The sequence below is a fragment of the Protopterus annectens genome, chromosome 12.part0 (assembly GCF_019279795.1).
Source record: "Protopterus annectens isolate FY-2018-M chromosome 12.part0, PAN1.0, whole genome shotgun sequence".
NCBI lineage: Eukaryota > Metazoa > Chordata > Ceratodontiformes > Protopteridae > Protopterus > Protopterus annectens.
Genome location: NC_056746.1, coordinates 600,059,016 through 600,077,929, shown reverse-complemented (window position 1 = coordinate 600,077,929; position 18,914 = coordinate 600,059,016).

The following is an 18,914-nucleotide window of genomic DNA, read 5'->3' as shown; positions in this document are numbered from 1 at the left end:
TACTTGCACATTTTATTAATTAGTGACTAAACTGCAGTCTTTTGCTAATGGTCATACTTATATATTTATTTACAGTTACAGGGAGATAATTACTAACCTGCCTGGTGGCGCAACCATGCCAGCCTATTGCCATAGGCTCTATGGTTTGCAGAATGGACACCTGCAGCTGTAATATAAAGTAATATTGGAATACACATCTCCATAATATCAGCTAGGTTAATTTCTTACATAAATAATTACATGTAACTTACTCAGTAGTGGGGCGCTGGGCATTTGCCGGGCCTCCTGGATCCACCAGTTCAGTTGGTCCTGCTTCCATCTCTTCAGGTCTGCATGGTGGTGAAGGACCTGCTCACCAGTCCTTGGTATCCCTTTGGTACTGGTGAGATCATGAGCCAACCAGTCCCACGCCTCAGCCCTATATGCTCCCCACAGGACCTGGCCCTGTATGAGTTGGGCCTCATGATTGTGGACAAGGAGCCAAACCATATATTTGGACTCCTCAATGCCCTACCTCTGTGCTCGGAAGCAACTACCCTCACCTACACCTGACATTCTGGCTGCAAGTCGGTTCTACAATCGGTTACACTGTGTATTCCCGCATACGGGGCTTATATATGCCATTTTTCCCGCACTTATCTGTGATTGGCCATTTTGGAATTGTATCAGCTTCACAAAACCTGCTTTGTCAAGCTCCTCTTTCTATTCATTCCTATATATATGCTATTACTGCATTTCCAAGTGCAACTGTCATGGCTTAGTGGTTCAGTACCTTGACTATGGTGCATGGTATCCTGGGTTGGAACTTGGCCACTGCTTTTTATATTTTATGACTGTCTACACAGGCTAGGAGGAGTGTCTGTGTAAAGGCAGTTTTGTTACAGCTTGCTCAACATTGCCTGTTGATTAGCTTGTTGGCGCAGCGCGCAGATCCGCGCAAAAGGGTTACGCTGGTTTACACGTTATTTGGCTGTCAGCACACATATTATGCTCAGTTCAGCTATGGGCACACAGTTTCAGTGTGTTAAACTGCTGCTCAACCCCGGGCACTCATTTTACACCTGTTAAACCACTGCTCACCTACGGGCACTCATTTTATACCTGTTAAAACACTGCTCACCTACAGGCAGATGTACTCAACTTGTTAGACTGTAGCTCAGCTATAGGCACATCTGACATTTTTTTTTTATTATCTCACATTTCTTCAAAATACATGGCCCATTTCATTACATTTTACATAAAATATAATTTTATATGTGTACATATATGTCAGGGACTTGTTTCGTGCTTATTTCACTAAAAATAAAAATTGATGTTGTGGGGGCTCGACCCATGACTGCCTGCTCTTCAGCCAATGTCTCTACCGCTACGCTATTGCTTTTTGGCTTACTTTGCATATTTAGTTCTTATATGCTTTTTCACTGACTGCTAACTGTGGCTAAGCTAGGGGCACGCCCGTGCAAACGAGTGCACTCACGGGCAAACATCTTTACAATTTAAAAAAAAATTATAAGATGTTCATTTCTACATTTTATGTTCGTAGTCTGTGGGGGCATGTGTTATGTTGTGTTTATTCACATTTATACAGACTCTGTCGTGGGGGTTACTTTCGGGACTTTTACTCTTCTGGGGGTGTGTCTGTTTGCAGGGCTCGGCTTACGGACACACCCCCTACTGTCTTCCACGGATCGTGTTAGCCTTAGGTGTGATTCAGCATGCCCTCATGCATATGCATGACATGCTGACGTCACACCGTTTAACTGCAGCCTCCGTGTAAGCCTTGTAACTCTTACACGGAGGCTTCGTGACTCCTGCCCTGTATCTTTAGAAATGATCCCTTCCTCCAGTGCCAACTCCAAATATCTGCTATTTCAGATTTAAATTTGGGAGCAAGATCCAAAAACATCTGTTGATAAATCAGTGGTCTATCAACTGTTTTTTAGCCTCTGAAAAATGCATAGACCAGTCCCCAACTCTTTTGGAACTACCCTTGTTAGCAGTATTAATCACTAATTTTTGTTGTTACTCAAAGTCTTAAGGGCTTGGTATTGTGCCTTGGTTAAATTATTGTTCCTTATTATTTTCTTCTGAGAATTATAAAGAAAGATGTAAATTACATATTATTTGCTGTTGAAAAAGCTCCACATACTTGTTCATAGGAGGTGAAAAAGTAGATGGTCTAAACTTAAATCCAACCGTATATTGTTCTGTATTAAGTTTATCATAAAAAAAAGCAATTTTAAATTCAATGTTATGCAAAAAGAAATAATATCCTGAACAAAAACTTTTTCTGGAACCAAATGACTAGGAATAAATCCCAAACATTTATTCAACTATTCTCTCAGACAATTTGTAGAAGAAATAGTATGTGCATTTTGAAAAGATTATACTTGGGTACCATCAGTTGTAATAGTGTCTCTAATGTGGAAGCCTCACTTACAGTATTTACATACAGCCCTCCTCTCGCTTCTAAAGCAGAAATATTATATTTTTTATCCCTTGGTGATATAGAAGAAGTGTCTCCCTCAGTGTTGGCAGCAGATGAAAAATCCTCTGCTGAAGTTTCCGTCTGGCCATCACTAGATTTCAATATTGAATTTTTCCTTTTTCTTTTTGAAGGAACTCCAAGATGTTCCTTTTTGTCCAAAAATGTGGCACCCTTCTGAATCCAAAACTGTTTCCCATTTTCATAGTCCCTAATGTTCCCCTGAAATTTTTTTAAGCATGCGGGACTTGAGTTCCTTCATGTTAAAATGAGATCCTTAGTTAACCCTAAAAAAGTTCCCTGCAAGCATTTTGTTGTTCAAAAAGTTTAGCTAAATTACATAAACTGAAAATGGCATTAACCAAATGATTTATTTTTCATTCTTAAAATGATAATTATGTAGTGACAAATAACATCATAGCTATTTGTTGTGCCTTGTGCCAATCACAATGTAAAGCCTCATCTATATCTTCAATGTAGGGATGTATGCACACACTAAGCCCTCTAGGTGTAATGCCTTTGTTATGGTAAGCTTTAAATAATCTAAGATGCCATTATTAGATCTTAATTCCTTCATAGTAACAGAGATTTGTTGAAAAATATCCGCACAAGATAAAACACTAGATATGTTATCAGGTGTTTGGAGACAAGCTCCTTGGGATACTTCAAAAACGTTTCAAAAATAGTAGCCAGCACACTAGGGTGAGATGAACCAACGTACTCTTTAATGGAGTAAAAGCAAGACAAACCGGTTTTGGCTGTTAAACCAAAGCCTTCTTCAGTGTCAAATAAAATAATCACCAATACCACAAATAAATATTAACCACAATTAGTAACCAGGCATCCCATAGGTTGATCATAATAATCCATTGAGACCAGGTGGGAATAATCCCCCTAGTCTAACAATCAATTTATTTTCTTTTTTATCCAATATAGTGTGCCAACCAATAGGGTTATTCATTTTGCCTGAGATTGTGTCTATAATAGTGAATCTGTAAGCAGCAGGTGAATGTATTACACAATGTTTGTATAGGGCATTTGTAATCCTTTTGTGTTTAATGTCACTTAAATGCTAGCTGACCCGAAATTTAAATATCTTAGAGGTCTGGTCTACATAAAAGGCCCCGCAGGAACAAATGGCAAGATATATCACCCAGTCTGAGGAACAGTTAGCAAAAAAGTTGATGTCATAAAGTCTACTTGTGTTCCGAGTACTGAGACTCTTAATTTTGTTGATTTTATTGCAGTGAACACAGTGACTACATGGAAAACACCCAATAACAGCCTTGCCTGTCATTGTAGACTGTGTTGAACCCCTAACCTTTTTCAACCTCTGTTTATAATGATTTAAATGTGCCCCCACTGTCTTTCCTCTTCTGAAACCAAATTGGCATCTATTCTGAATGACCCATCCCAATTTGTGGTCAGACAATAATATGTTCCAATTCTGATGAATAACCTGACAAAACATGTCAGTGTTTTGACAATATGTGGTAATAAACCTGGGCTGAGAGAAATTAGTTTTAGGTTTGTCCTGATATGTCATAAGATCAGACCTATCTCTACATGATACCTGATGACAAGCCATGGTGATAACCCCTGGTTTATAACCCTGCATTTAAATCTGTGGACCATATCCTGCCTGGAGTTTTCATATTGTTGGTCCATATAAAAATGTCAAATTTGCAAATTCTATGCCCAAATCTGGTAAAAGAAGACAGCCAAGATCTATTTTAAGAAAATCCACCTCTTTCTTTGGGGGTACATCTGGGGAGGATTCTTCTTCCTTCACGGACACTGAAACAGCACACACACAGGTTTCTCCCACACCCAAACGGTCCAATAATGTTGTCCCTTTAGGGTTAGAACATGAATGGTAGGGAGGAAGCATAAAAAGCAGCAGAGGTATTCTGAATATGTAAACTTTGTTACACATGATGAGCAAGAAGTGATTGATCAGAATGTATTGAATATATCCTCACAGATTTTGACCAACAGTCAGATTGGATTGCTCAATGAAGGGTTGAATCTTGTTCCCGCTTTTTTTGTACAAGAGGAAGATTTTGTTAATGATGTCTATTCCTTTGCACGGTTATTAAACCTAAAGTTATTTTTTTAGAATGATTTGAATAAGGTACAGGATGATGCATTTAGATTTAGGAAATTGGCTTTTATGCCACCAATGAACCCTACAGTACAAATGCTCATCCATCAGGTTCTCAAAGATCTACATGATCAATATGGTAAGGGGAACCCAAAAATTAATACTCTTTCTAATGATGAATGTCAAGCCCTACAGGATCTAAAGAATAATACCAACATTGTGGTGATGTCTGCTGATAAGGGTGCTGCAGTGGTGGTAAAGGATTCTGATAAATATAATTTAGAAGCCCAGAGACAACTAGGGGATCGACAATATTATATGCTTGTGCCACTCGACCCCACACTTGTTTTCAAAGAACAAATGGATGATTTTATCAAACTGGCAATCAAGGAGGGCATTATTTCCATTACCACCTCTGAACAACTGAGTGTACATGACCCCAGCAGACAATGTTTTTATTTGTTACCAATGATTCACAAATCATTAATTGATCCACCTGGCAGACCAATCATTTCAGGGAGAGGATCCCTTACAGAACCCATATCTGTTTTTCTTACAAAATATTAGAAACCTTTGTTGAAACATGTTTGATCAAGAATAAAAGATACTACAGAATTTTTACAGATTCTTTCTGATGCCCAAACTGAACCAGAATGGCTTCTATGTACTTTGGATGTAATAGCCTTTTATACCAATATTCCACATTGGGCCGGTCTTTTGGCTGTGGAATATTGGTTACTGATTTCTGAGCTATATCCTCCTGGGTTCAATACTTTTTTGATTGGGCTTACAGAAAAAGTTCTTACTTTGAACATCTTTTACTATCAAGAGGGATGTTTTTTGGCAAACACGTGGAACCACTATGGGGGCATCATTTGCCCCTATATACACAGATTTATTTATGGCGTATGTAGAGGAATAATTGATTTATGATGCCCAACATAATATTTATATACCTGAACTTGATATTTGACGCCACTATTTAGATGACTGCTGGCTTATATGGAGGAGAGATGCAAAATATCTTGAGGAATTTGTTCAATACATCAACGATAATAAATGGGGTTTACAATTTACTTGCCACCATGATCAACATTAGATAACTTTCTTAGATGTTTTAGTGACTAAGAATGTTGATGGTACATTGAACACCCAAGTTTTTCACAAGTTCCCACAATACAACTCCATATTACATTCCAGCAGTTTTCATCCGCCACATGTCACCCGTAACATTCCCAAGTCACAATTTATCAGACTTAAAAGGATTTGTTCTGATGCCCAACAATATGAGAACTCCAGGCAGGATGTGATCCACAGATTTAAACATAGGGGTTATAAACCAGGGGTTATCACCATGGCTTGTCATCAGGTATCATGTATAAATAAGTATGATCTTATGACATATCAGGACAAACCTAAAACTAATTTCTCTCAACCCAGATTTATTACCACACATGGTCGAAACACTGACATGTTTTCTCAGGTTATTCATCAGAAATGGAACATATTGTCTGACCAGAAATTGGGACAGGTCATTCAGAATAGATGCCATTTTGGTTTCAGAAGAAAAAAAGACAGTGGGGGCACATTTAAATCATTATAAACAGAGGTTGAATAAGTTTATGGGTTTGACACAGTCTACACTGACAGGCAAGGCCGTTATTGGGTGTTTTCCATGCGGTCACTGTATTCACTGCAATAAAATCAACAAAATTAAGAGTTTCAGTACTCGGAACATAAGTAGAGTTTATGACATCAACTTATTTTGCTAACTGGGTGATATATCTTGCCATGTGTTTCTGCTGGGCCTTTTATGTGGGCCAAACCTCTAAGACATTTAAATTTTGGGTCAGCCAGCATTTAACTGACATTAAGCACAAAAGGATTACAAATGCCCTATACAAAATTGGGCAGGATTCACGATGGCTTGCATGGAGTCTAAGAGTCGTGTAAGACTCCATGCAGCCATCGCGATCCAGGAACAGCCTGAAATCCCGTGTAAGAGATAGCTAAAATGACTCTGACACGGGCAGGGCGTGGATATGCTAATCACCCCACTTCCAGCTGAAAGGCATGCAAATGAGGTAGATTAGCGATCCACAAAGCTGAAACCAGCCCGCGTAAGATTCGTGTTAGTTGCAGAAATGTACTCAGTTGACAACTGAGTACGTTACTGAAAATAACGCAATGGAGCCATGACAGCTCCAAATAAAGTGTGCAAATGTTGCAGTCAACATGCCAATAGCCAAATATGTGGCCATTGGCATGATAATCTGATGCAAACATGAAATAAAATATTTTTTTTTTTCGGAGATCAGCGATGTTTAAACGCAGCGCAGCCCCACGCAAACGGGCTGCGCTATATAAAACAGAAAAATAAAGGTTTGAAACCCACAAATGTGGATTTTATGTAATGCATGGATTTGCAATGCAGGGACTAGCAGACCAAAAACAACATGGCCACCGTCTAGTGGTTGCTAAGGGGGAAGCTGAGTGTAAGACATGCAACTAAGCATTAGTAGGCAATCCTATGTAAATGAGTGGTAGGATAGTGAATCACACTGTCACAAAGCATATGAGCACATTCCGTGTAGTGTAAGAGTTAGATAAGGCGGGGTAACAGAGTAGGAGATAGGTGACATCACAGGGGGGAATGTCAGGAAGAAATCAAGCTCATTGGAGCAAAGTGGTATGTGAAACATATCAATCACACAGCATAAAAAGAGGAGTGTCAACAGATAAGCATGGGAAAGTCAAGAAATGGAAGGTGTACACTGTGGCCAACACCAAAGTTTCTTGCTGTATGTGCATGTGCGCGTGTGTGTGCTGGGAGCCGCGAGTAAGACAGAGTGCGTACGTGTAAGGCAAAGTAAGCATCCGAATAAGCAGATTCTGGTCTGTGTAAGCATGTGTGCACGCGTGTTAGCCACTGTGAGTGTGTTTTCGCTGGTATGCACGCTGCTCCCCCCTGAAGAAACAGAGAGGAAAAGGAAGCAGAAGAAATAGTAGGAAACCAGCAGGGAATACTTTAGAGGTAGCAGGTGAAAACAATTAGAAGCATGCAATTACACAGGCAGAATACAAGCCCAGCCCAGCACTTAAAACACTGCAAACAGCATTGCAGTATGTTTCTCTCAATAGACACTGCAAGACAGGAGTAAGCTAGTAGAAGTGATAACTGAAATAGCTGCACTCAGACCAAACATGCTAGGGGGCTGCCATAGCTGTCATAAGGAGACATAGGAGACTTGCTGAGGGTGGTGACAATCGAAATGCAGCCAGACAACCCACAGTGAGGAGACAGAGAAGAGTGTACAGGCCCAGGGTCACCTACCAGGGGTTACATGAGCTGGAGATAGTGGAGCACTATAGAGTGGACAGAGACCTCCTGCAGCAAATTGTTGAGCTGTGCAGGCCACGCCTCACACACAGAACCAACAAAGGGGAACCCATCCCAGTGGATACCAAGGTATGTGTTGGCCTAAGAATACTAGCAACAGCTACCTTCCAGAGACCAACTGGTGATATGATGGGGATATCACAGGCATCAGCCTCCAGGGTACTGCACCAGTTCTTGGATGCCATGTCAGCACATGTCGGTGATCATGTATATTTCCCCACTGCCCGTGAGGTATTGGCCAGCAATATGAGTCTCTTCCAGCAAATAGCGGAATACCCTGAGGTAGTGGGTGCAATAGACTGCATGCACATACGCATCAAAGCACCAGCTGGTGAGCGGGGTAGGGCCTACATTAACCACAAGGGCTTCCCCTCCATCAACTGCCAGGTCATGTGTGATGCCCATGGCATAATAATGAATGTGTGTGCTGGCTGCCTGGGAGCTACCATGATTCCCATATCTGGAATTTGACGCAGCTGTACCAGCATTTGCCAATGGGGACATCCCACATGGTCACCTAGTGGGGGATGCAGGTTATGCACTGGAGCCATGGCTGATGACACCCATCAGAAATGCACACACACCTGAACAGGAACGCCATAATGAGGCACACGCACAAACACGTAATGTAATAGAGCGTGTGTTTGGGCTGTTCAAGTCACGGTTCCGGTGCCTGGACACATCTGGTGGAGCCTTGCAGTACTCACCAACTACATGTACCCAAATTGTCATGGTATGTGCTATGCTACATAATATGATCCTGCAAAAACAGCTGCAGCAGGACCAGCACAGGGCCGGGACAAACAGCCCCCCACCATTGCCAAGGCCATCACAGGCAGAGCCTGACCCAGAGGAGGAACAACCTGAGCCTGCCCCAGTAGGCAGAAGGAGGCGTGCCCAGTATGCCCTGGCCTTGGCAAAGAGGCAACGCATAGCACATACACTGGCTCAGTAGGAACCCTGGGAATGATACCCCTCTCTGACTCACTCATATAGTAACAGGGATGCCTAACATGACACAACCTGCTCTCAAACATGTACAGGGAGTGTAGTATGTGCATCCGACAGAGGCAGCCCTGCAGCACCACCTGAGGCATGATTGCCATGTGTTAAGCAATGTAACACCATCTAGTATATGCAAACATGAAGACCCAACCTAACATCTCACCCTCACCAAGCATGATGCCACACTATGAAGACAACAACATCAAGTACAATAATTGGCTGAGGTATTGCTGTTAGCAAGGGGGAACACATGGCTGACAGCCTGGGCTGACATGCCGAGCAAGACATGATGCCCCACCTGCTATGGATGGCACGCACCCAGCACACCTGGCTGTGTAGATACTGGCAAAGGCTGTTGTCACCCCCACTGTGCCTGGAATAGGTAAGTCTGGAAACACAAACCCACCACCATAGGTAGCACAAGGGATAATAACCTGGACGTAATGCTACCCAATGTCAGAAGTCTAACCTGCCAGGTGCATGCAGACCAAACCCACCACAGCATGGAGAATGGTAACATGTGTTCTGTAACAGAAACCTGGGCAAGGCCCAGAAGAGCACCCTAATACTACCAGGTTATGCCTCATACCATGCTCTACAGCTCCAAAACATGGAACACACGACAATAGGAGTGTGGCTACCAGTAATTATCAAGAATAAGCACACCCCCAGGTTGGTACCACAGCAAGAAGCAGCATGGACTATCCACGGGCAAGTAACTCTGTCTCAAACTGTGTACCTGTATGAAACCTGCTACAGACCACACACACAAATCCAGGTACCCCAGCCAGCCTTCCTGAAGACACTTCAGAGTATGAATGTCTCAACAAATACCAAACAAGACACACACAAAGTATGACATAGGTGGCAATCCATTATGTATGGAAGAAGTAATCATGGACCTAGGGACACAATTGGACGGTAACCTGTCATGTGATACTCACATTGCCAAGGTGGCCAGGAAGACATGCTATATTGCCCACCTTAATATGAAAGGATGCACATGTAGAGCTACAGAGGTCACTGTGCCCCCATACCCTTCCCTTATCAGGCCCATACGTGACAACTATTCCCCAGTTCGGATGTACCTTACCTTACACATGTAGCAGTCAGTAAGACCCCAAATGTACCCCACTAACAAGATAAAGGGTCCAAACATTGGACATCTGCAGCCTGGCTGAAGAAACCACAGCCCAATTCAGAAGCATACTGCACAGTCAGAGGTGATGAATGCCTGATGTACAAGGCCATGTCCAATCCAGAATGAATGGACATGCACTACTGCATAAACCCCAAATCCAGCAGATACACCACAGTGAGATATCTGAACCTCTACACATAGATTAATAGGATGTACTGGAGGGACAGATCCATAACCCAGAGGCTCAGGACACTCTGGAACAGAATCCCAGTCCATGATAGGCTGAGCTCCACACACAAACTCAACAAGAGAAATCCGGTGAAGTGCATGGGAGATAGTAGGTGTACACTGGGGGCCATCACTGTGTCACATCTAGGAAAGTAAACCCTACGTGGGCATAATATGCACATTGCAAGGGGTGTTGAGACCCACACACAGTCTGTCCATGCTCAAACAAGGCCAGGCCAGATAGCCTAGTATGAACCTATGAACCTATGATGATACAAATTGTGCAGGACACAAAGGATTTTCACATAGCTGTCCTACCTGATGGTAGGAACCATGGTGATAATCCACAGATATGCTCTGCAGCACTCTAATATCACAAACAATACACCAAACCCATACACATTGCCAACAGCCTACCGAACAGATTCCTTCCAACCTCCCCGCCAGCACCTAACTGCCAAATATCTATCCCAGGAGAGTGCTGGCTCCCCGACATTGCAGATGCTGAGGTAACAGCTAGCATCCACAAAGCACAGCACACAGCATCAATGGTACCAGCTGGTGTTCTGGGTTGTGTCCAACAAGTACTGTAAGAAGAATGCAACAGCAAATAGCATTACTGTGCACTATCAGTCCTACCACAGGATATGTACCCAAAGAGCAGTGTACAGCAACAGTGGTCCCACACCACAAAGGGGGTGCCTGAATGGATACTGCAAACTATCACCCCTCAACCCCGACTATCTAGGTTGGCAAAGTAATGGAGAGGATGATCATGGATCCCATGAATAACGAGATTGGGTACCTACAGACATTGGACGCTACCCAGTGTGGCTGTCATAGGGCAGATCCTGCCCCTTACTCATGTCTGACTCATGTGAAACGTGCACCAAGCCCATTGATGTGGGGAATGTTGCTCACACAGCCTATCTGGACGTTGCTAAACCCTTCCATACAATACCCTAGTTGGCAGTACAGATAAGCTCACCAGCCTAACTATAAACCCCTATGCAAGTAGATGGGTTGCAAACCAGCTCAAGGACAGGACTGACCTGGCAGATATGCTGTAGCCATGGCAGACTGCAAACCAGGTACAACTGGCATCCCACAAGGCATGGTCCTGGGACCTCTCTTGTATGCTATATATGTCACATAGGTACAGGCCAACATGGACGGACTCTGTCTGAACAGGTTTGAAGAGGTCTACAAACTGGCCACCATATCGGACCCTCCAGCTGACACAAGCAACATACAAAAGGCACACATAGAAACACACAAGTGGTGCCACAGCCATGTCAACAAGCTAAATGCAGAATAGTGTACAGTCAACCCCTGTGGAAACACAGTACATGGCAAGAAATTACCGCATAGGTGTTAACCCAGTAAGTACATCAGGAGAAATAAGAGACCTGGGGACACAAGGTTATAGATATCCTGCATGTGACAACCATGTGTCTGCAGTGGTTACAGAAACATGCCATATACCCACCTAATCATGAAGGTAAGCACAGCTTGGTTAGGGTAGGTCAATGTGCCTCTCCAGTCATCCATCAGCAGCCTCACAATTGTGTACAATGGCCCTTCAGGGATGTACCATAGCAGACACCTGCAGCAACTGGAAAGACCACACAAATACCCCACCAGGAGGATCGCAGAGCTGTAACAGATGCCGTGTGTCGCCTGAGTAAAGAAACTGCAGCTCCACACAGTGCCATACTGCCTGGCTGGAGGTGAACTGTGTCTGATGTATAGAGCCATGACCAACCTGGTATCAATGGACATTTGGCACCATGTAAACACTGAATGCTGGTGACCTATGCAGCTGACAGGCCTGAACCCCAGCACAGACATAAACAGGACATGCTGTACCGAATGGTCCATAACCCAGAAGCTCACTCCACTCATGACTAAACTCCCACCACAGGATATCCAGGGAGTCCCTCAGTGACTGTTATGTAGAGGAATAATGATGACTGGATGGGAGATGGTAGGTGTACCCTAGATATCACCTGTATGTCATTGGTAGACAGAGGCACAGCACACTAACCGTGACATATGTCATGGCAAACACCAGTGAATGTGTTTTGAAGGACAAATACTCTCTGACTAGCATTACAAATGGACTAGGGCACATGGACATTGTTTGTCACTGTCCACACAAGTTGTGGAATACATTAACAATGTCAGACAATCATGTACTATGCTGTCCATATCTGAACAAAATGCAACATGGTCATACCTGCACAACTGGCCCTCATCCAATCTGGTGTGCTCACTATAAATATTACAAGCAGTGATAGGACTGAAACCAATTATACTGTCCACCACAGTGAAAGTGCTGCACCAGTGCACTATACCACAAGGCACAGCATAATGCCTGCTAGGTTCAGACACAAAGCAGTTGGGCAGTAAGAACACAACCCGATGTCCAACATTCAACTGTACATGTGATATATAGATGGTGTCCACACACAAACACAAATGTGGTGGTCCACAAATCCCAACATAAGGAAAGGTCACACTGGGCATGCTCACACACTTAGATAAATGAGATGTGGCAGTCAAGAAGCCATACAAACTGCGTACTGGGCATGCTCACACTTAGGCCATGGCATGCTCACACTTAGGCCATTTCACAGTTCAGCAGTTGCACACACATATCTGGCATTTCTATGTGTTAACACAGGAACCTCCCACAATACAGACATCTGCCCAGTGCACACAGTGAAGTTACAACAGAGACATAAGTAAAGTACTGGATCCCACTCATATGCAAACATCTCCCACAGTACACACGTTGTTTATAGACATAGGGAAGGCTATGGCAATAAAGACCCACAAACAGTATATGAGCAACAGATACTTGCATCTGACAGGTAAACATATGGACATAGAGTGCAATACCTGACTGTTGTCCCTAGGGAATACAGAAGGCTATCCACAGTGTATTTGGCATCTGCCTCCACAGTACAGTAGGCCACTGTGCCTGTGCAAAGTTAACGCATAGATATGCCCTCCCCTGTACTGATGGATAGTCACAGATGTACATGCCTCTTCATCCATAATGATGTCAGCACACTATACATATGTCAGGAGCAAAAATTATACCCAGTAATGTGAATAGCGCGCTCCGCTACTGCATCTCTAACAAGTGTCATAGCATAGTTAAGTAGGGGCTTGAAACCTGCAAGTGCTCAGTATGTGTGTGGGGGAGTAGTGTGTGCAATTCCATGTGTATGAGAAATGTCCCTTTTGGCAACTATTACTACACAACACATGCTGCATATTCCACTGTCTAAACACTGATGATGTCAGCACCCTATAAGTACAGCAGGAGAAAGCAGTCCCCCCAGTAATGCAAGTAGTGCGCTCCGCTAATGCATCTCTCACAAGTGTCATAACATAGTTAGGTAGGGGTCTGAATCCTGCAAGTGCCCAGTGAATGTGTGTGAGGGAGTAGTGTGTGCAATTCCATGTGTGTAAGAAATGTCCCTTTTGGCAACTATTACTACACAACACATGCTGCATATTCCACTGTCTAAACACTGATGATGTCAGCACCCTATAAGTACAGCAGGAGAAAGCAATCCCCCCAGTAATGCAAGTAGCGCATTCTGCTAATGCGTCTCTCACAAGTGTCATAACCATAGTTAGGTAGTGGCTTGAATCCTGCAAGTGCCCAGTATGTGTGTGGGGGAGTAGTGTGTGCAATTCCATGTGTATGAGAAATTTCCCTTTTGGCAACTATTACTACACAACACATGCTGCATATTCCACTGTCTAAACACTGATGATGTCAACACCCTATAAGTACAGCAGGAGAAAGCAATCCCCCCAGTAATGCAAATAGTGCACTTTGCTAATGTTTCTCTCACAAGTGTCATAACATAGTTAGGTAGGGGTTTGAATCCTACAAATGGCATGTGTATTTTTGTCACACAGTTTGTCCATGATTGTGGGGTGTTGTTCCTAATATTGCACGACATACATTATATCAGTAATGTCAATGCACACATGATGTATGTGTGTGCCACCTACACATATGTACCTGTGAACTGCAAGAGTTCCCATGTCCGAAGCCTGCCTCATGTGAATACATGGAATATGCATCAGACAACTGTACGACTGTGGTATTCTGTGCAGGGGCTGCATGTGGTATGTGACTATACAGTGTGGATTGTAGGTGGTGTCATCCAACCAGCGAGGGATACATGATTGGTCTGGAGCATATAGTCCACATGTTGGTGATGAACTGGTGCAGCATGTTGTCACCACTTGTGGGAGTCGTAACAGGTTGTTCCATAGCAATACAGGGAATGAATGATAGGAGCCCTTCAGATAGGGTCTTGCAGCTAGAATAATGCTCACACTGTATGTTAGGGTAGTCGCAGTACAACCATATAATGGTGTGTGTAGAGACCGCCATATTCCCAGTGTTGTCAGGAAGGCCAAGTGGGTTTCCTGGGTATGGGAGTGTGGTGTGTGCCAGGCTATGAACCTGAAAGCAGTCTAACCCACTGTGTGTTGCACATGGAGAGGCTCTGATGCTTTGTGCAGTGCCACCAACCTGAGAGTGTGTGCATCTGAGGTGCCTTTGGATACATCCCCCCTGTTCTGGTTTGGTGCATGTGTAGGGGATGACAAGCATGGTATCAGGAATGACCTGGCACTGATGGTGTGCACCTGGGAGCCTTGTACCAGGAGTCCGTTACTGCATGGATATTGCTGTACCCCATGCTAAGGACAGTTTCCACTGCATGCATCTTGAGGTTTACACTGCTGCTGTTGAGTAGCATTGCTATTAGTGTCCTATCCCGTGTGATACCTGTGTAGGTGGCTATGTAATGTCAGCCTTGCACACAAAGGCAGTATGTGTGTAGCAACAGCCTCTGCCAATATACAACAGCCCATGGGTGACAGGTGCAAGCTGTCCCAAGCAAAGCAATGTGGCTTGTCCAGCATGTAATCCCACACTAACAGGCATTGGATCCCCTTTGAATGTCACTGAAAGATACGTTAATTGCAGAAACTGATGATCCTTTCACATATTGTGGTAACATTCATGGTGAGGGTGAGATGCTACTCAAGGCCAGGGTCATACCAGCCTGTGCCACAAGCTTAGAGAGCCCCTCTATGTCCCCTAACATGTAGTCCAGGGAGGTGCGTCAGAGGTCATACACACTGGCACAGACAATGACTATCTCATACTTCTACATGCCTTGGAGTGACCAGTATGCTTGTGTTATGTGGTGGATCATAGTGCCCGACGGGCAGCTCAGCATGACCGTCCCCTGGTTCAGCCTGGAAGCAGGACCTCAGTGTACCTGATGATAGAGGTACCTCATACAACTGTAGCGGGTGTGTTGTCTAGCCGTATGGCCTGTGATTGTTTGGCATACAGGCTTTGTGAGCTATGTGTTGCATGTGCTCTGCTCTGGCTTAATGTTTGTTTGTGTGTCTGCTTTGCAGGTGTCAGCTGCTCAGGCAGGATGCTATTCTGAGATCCCAATAATGTACCTGTGTGTTTCTGTGTTTGGATTGCGGTCATGGCAGGTCTATGGGAGACTGGTACTGCATTCACTGTAGTATCCCACTCCACCTGACAGGGAATGCTAGTGCTGTGTAAACAGAGCTTAGCCCCCAGTTTGGCTATGTGGTTGCATCTCTCACATGTGTTGTACGTGTATGGGAAGGGGAGAGGGTTGTCTGTGTACATGAGGCAGCTGTAACATTGCCACATGACTCACAGATTCACCAACTGGACCTGAGAGTAGATCGACAGGTGACCTTTGCACATGCTACCATAGCATTGTGACTCCCATACTAAGTAATGACACATAGGGCCAATGGGGAACAAGGTACTCAAGGTGACTATGTGAGGGTGTAGTGCTCCTGATTTGTTAGTGCTGGCATATATGAATGCTGTCTTAGGCAAATGTGAGGTAAGTCATATGCAATGTGTTACAGGCAAGCTACATGCAAACAGGACAAACAGTGATGTTCTGTCAAGTGACACATGGACATCAGTACAGTAAGCAACACAGATGTCACTAGGGATCCACAGAGGCACTGTATATCTGCACTGCAGGTGGAATCAGTGTTTCAGAAACATAACAGGCAAACATGCATACAAACAAAGCTACAGTCAACAGGCATGTATGTACACTATGCTACAACAAACAAGGTGTACGACTTCCAGTAGGTAACACTGCATATATGCAGGCACTATAAGCCAGTACCCAGACATTCACAGGTCAGACGGGCTGGGTCCAGCTACACCCCAGACAAGTGTATAGACCATGTACCTTCGTAATGTTGAATAACTGGCCTGATACCCAAGTGCTCATACCTGTAATAATACACATGTCAAATAACAGACACTGAGCCCTCACTCAGCAGTTCCAGACTTAGTATGATGTATGCTACCTGTCCTGGCACCACAGTATCCTTGACATGTATGGACACTCTCCCTCCTGTCATAGTTAGTTCTGTGTTTTGGTGCTGTCATGCATGGTATGAGGTGTGACCTTGTAGTGCTAGTGTGCTCTTGTGAGCCTTGAACCTGTTGTGTAGTACTGCACAGATATCAACATCCTGAAACATCTGCATTGCAGAGTCGTGTGTGGACAGCATGCAACTCACAGTTGACATGGCCATCATTGAGTATCAATATGTACATTGTTGTATCCCCTGTGCTACCTATGTTGGTGGCCATCCCTTCACAGCCTCACCACCAGTATGCAAAGATGTGCAGACAGAACACTGTGGTAATTACTATGGGTGTACAAAACAATACAATGACATTCATACTGTAACTGCATCAGGCATGCTGGTATATACCCACAATGCTATCATTACACTGTACTGTTGTCAACATCATACTATTACAATACGTCTATGTACTCATCCTGTGCATCAGCACCATGTTAACCTGTTCCTGCACCGATTTTACAGATTGCAGGAGGTGGCACAGTTTCATCATATGCACAGGGTGTGTACCTGGTATGCCTGAGTCTGCCACTGATACAACCAATTGACATGTCTGTGTGTGTGTATTGGTGAGGGACAGCAGTACAAGATGGGGCAATGTTGATGCAGTGTGTGTGTGTATGCGGTAGCCCTAGGTGTTATCACTTTGCATGTGTGTATGAATGCACACAGTCCCACCTCATGGCTGCCATATACAGGTGTTTGTGGACAGCCACAGACTGTACCTGCCAGGTCATACAGATCACTGTCTGTGGCCACGGACACGGTACCTGTACCTGGCAGGGGTGTTACGGACTGTATCAGGTACTAAGCCAGACTGGGTACTGTCATCAGAAGCAGGTGTTTGTTGACTGGAGACAGGTCCCTGTTGGGACTGTCCAGCGCCACGTGCACATGGTCTCCTGGGCGGTCTGATAACAGCACAGACCTAGCATTGCTGGAGCTGCTGCTGGCACTATGTGAGTGGCCGCGGCCCTGTTGTCATCCATGATGGCTGCCAGCTGCTGCTGTTGCTGGCATATGGCCACATCGACGCCTCAACCATCCACCATTGCCCTGGTTCATGGACATGTAGTTGTGGAACGGATCTAATGTGTCCTCCCAACGTCTGTCAATGACCTCGGTGAAGTTGCGGATGGCAGCCGCACCATCACGCATACTGTCACTCATGGCTGTGCGACATGCTCTCAGCACCCTCAGACCCTGTCTGGTGTACCGTTCCATACATGACTGTGCCTGCATTACAGCCCGAAACATAGCTGAGGTTGCAAGACTTCTGTGGGCACGTCTGACAGGGGCGGTATGCCCACAGATGCTCCCACGAGAACCCATGGATGTCTGCCTGTGTGTTACCGTGTCAGGACCCTGGCCATGGCTGCAGTGTGGGGATGCCTATGCCACTGGTACCACATTACCCTGGTCAATGCCCACTGTATCCTGTCCATCACCTAGGGACATTGGTGACAAAGGATGTATTGGCAGGATGACTGTGCGCATTGATGGGGTTGACAGCTGTGTAGTGTCAATTGGCTGACCAATGACGGACCCTGGCACACCTACCTGTGCCATTACACAGGTATCATCATTATCACTATCCACAGCAGCTGATTCAGGTTCCCTGCTGCACGACACCAGAGCAGCACCAGAACCTGTGGGAGTAAGACAGGAAACACAGTTTACAATGTGTACACAATGCCACCACTGATGCACACATGCACACATGGGCACATGCACACATGTGCACATGGACACATGCACACATGTACACATGCACACTTGCACACATGCGCACATGGGCACATGCACACATGCACACATGGGCACATGCACACATGCACACATGCACACATGGGCACATGCACGCATGCACACGCACACATGCACACATTCACACATGGGCACATGCACACATGCACACATGCACACATGGGCACATGCACACATGCACACATGCACACATGCACACACCTCAGTATATGAGATATCAACCCGCAGACACAAACACACCTGCAATCAAACACATAGCACTACTGCTTCAGCCTATTATTACTATTAGTATACA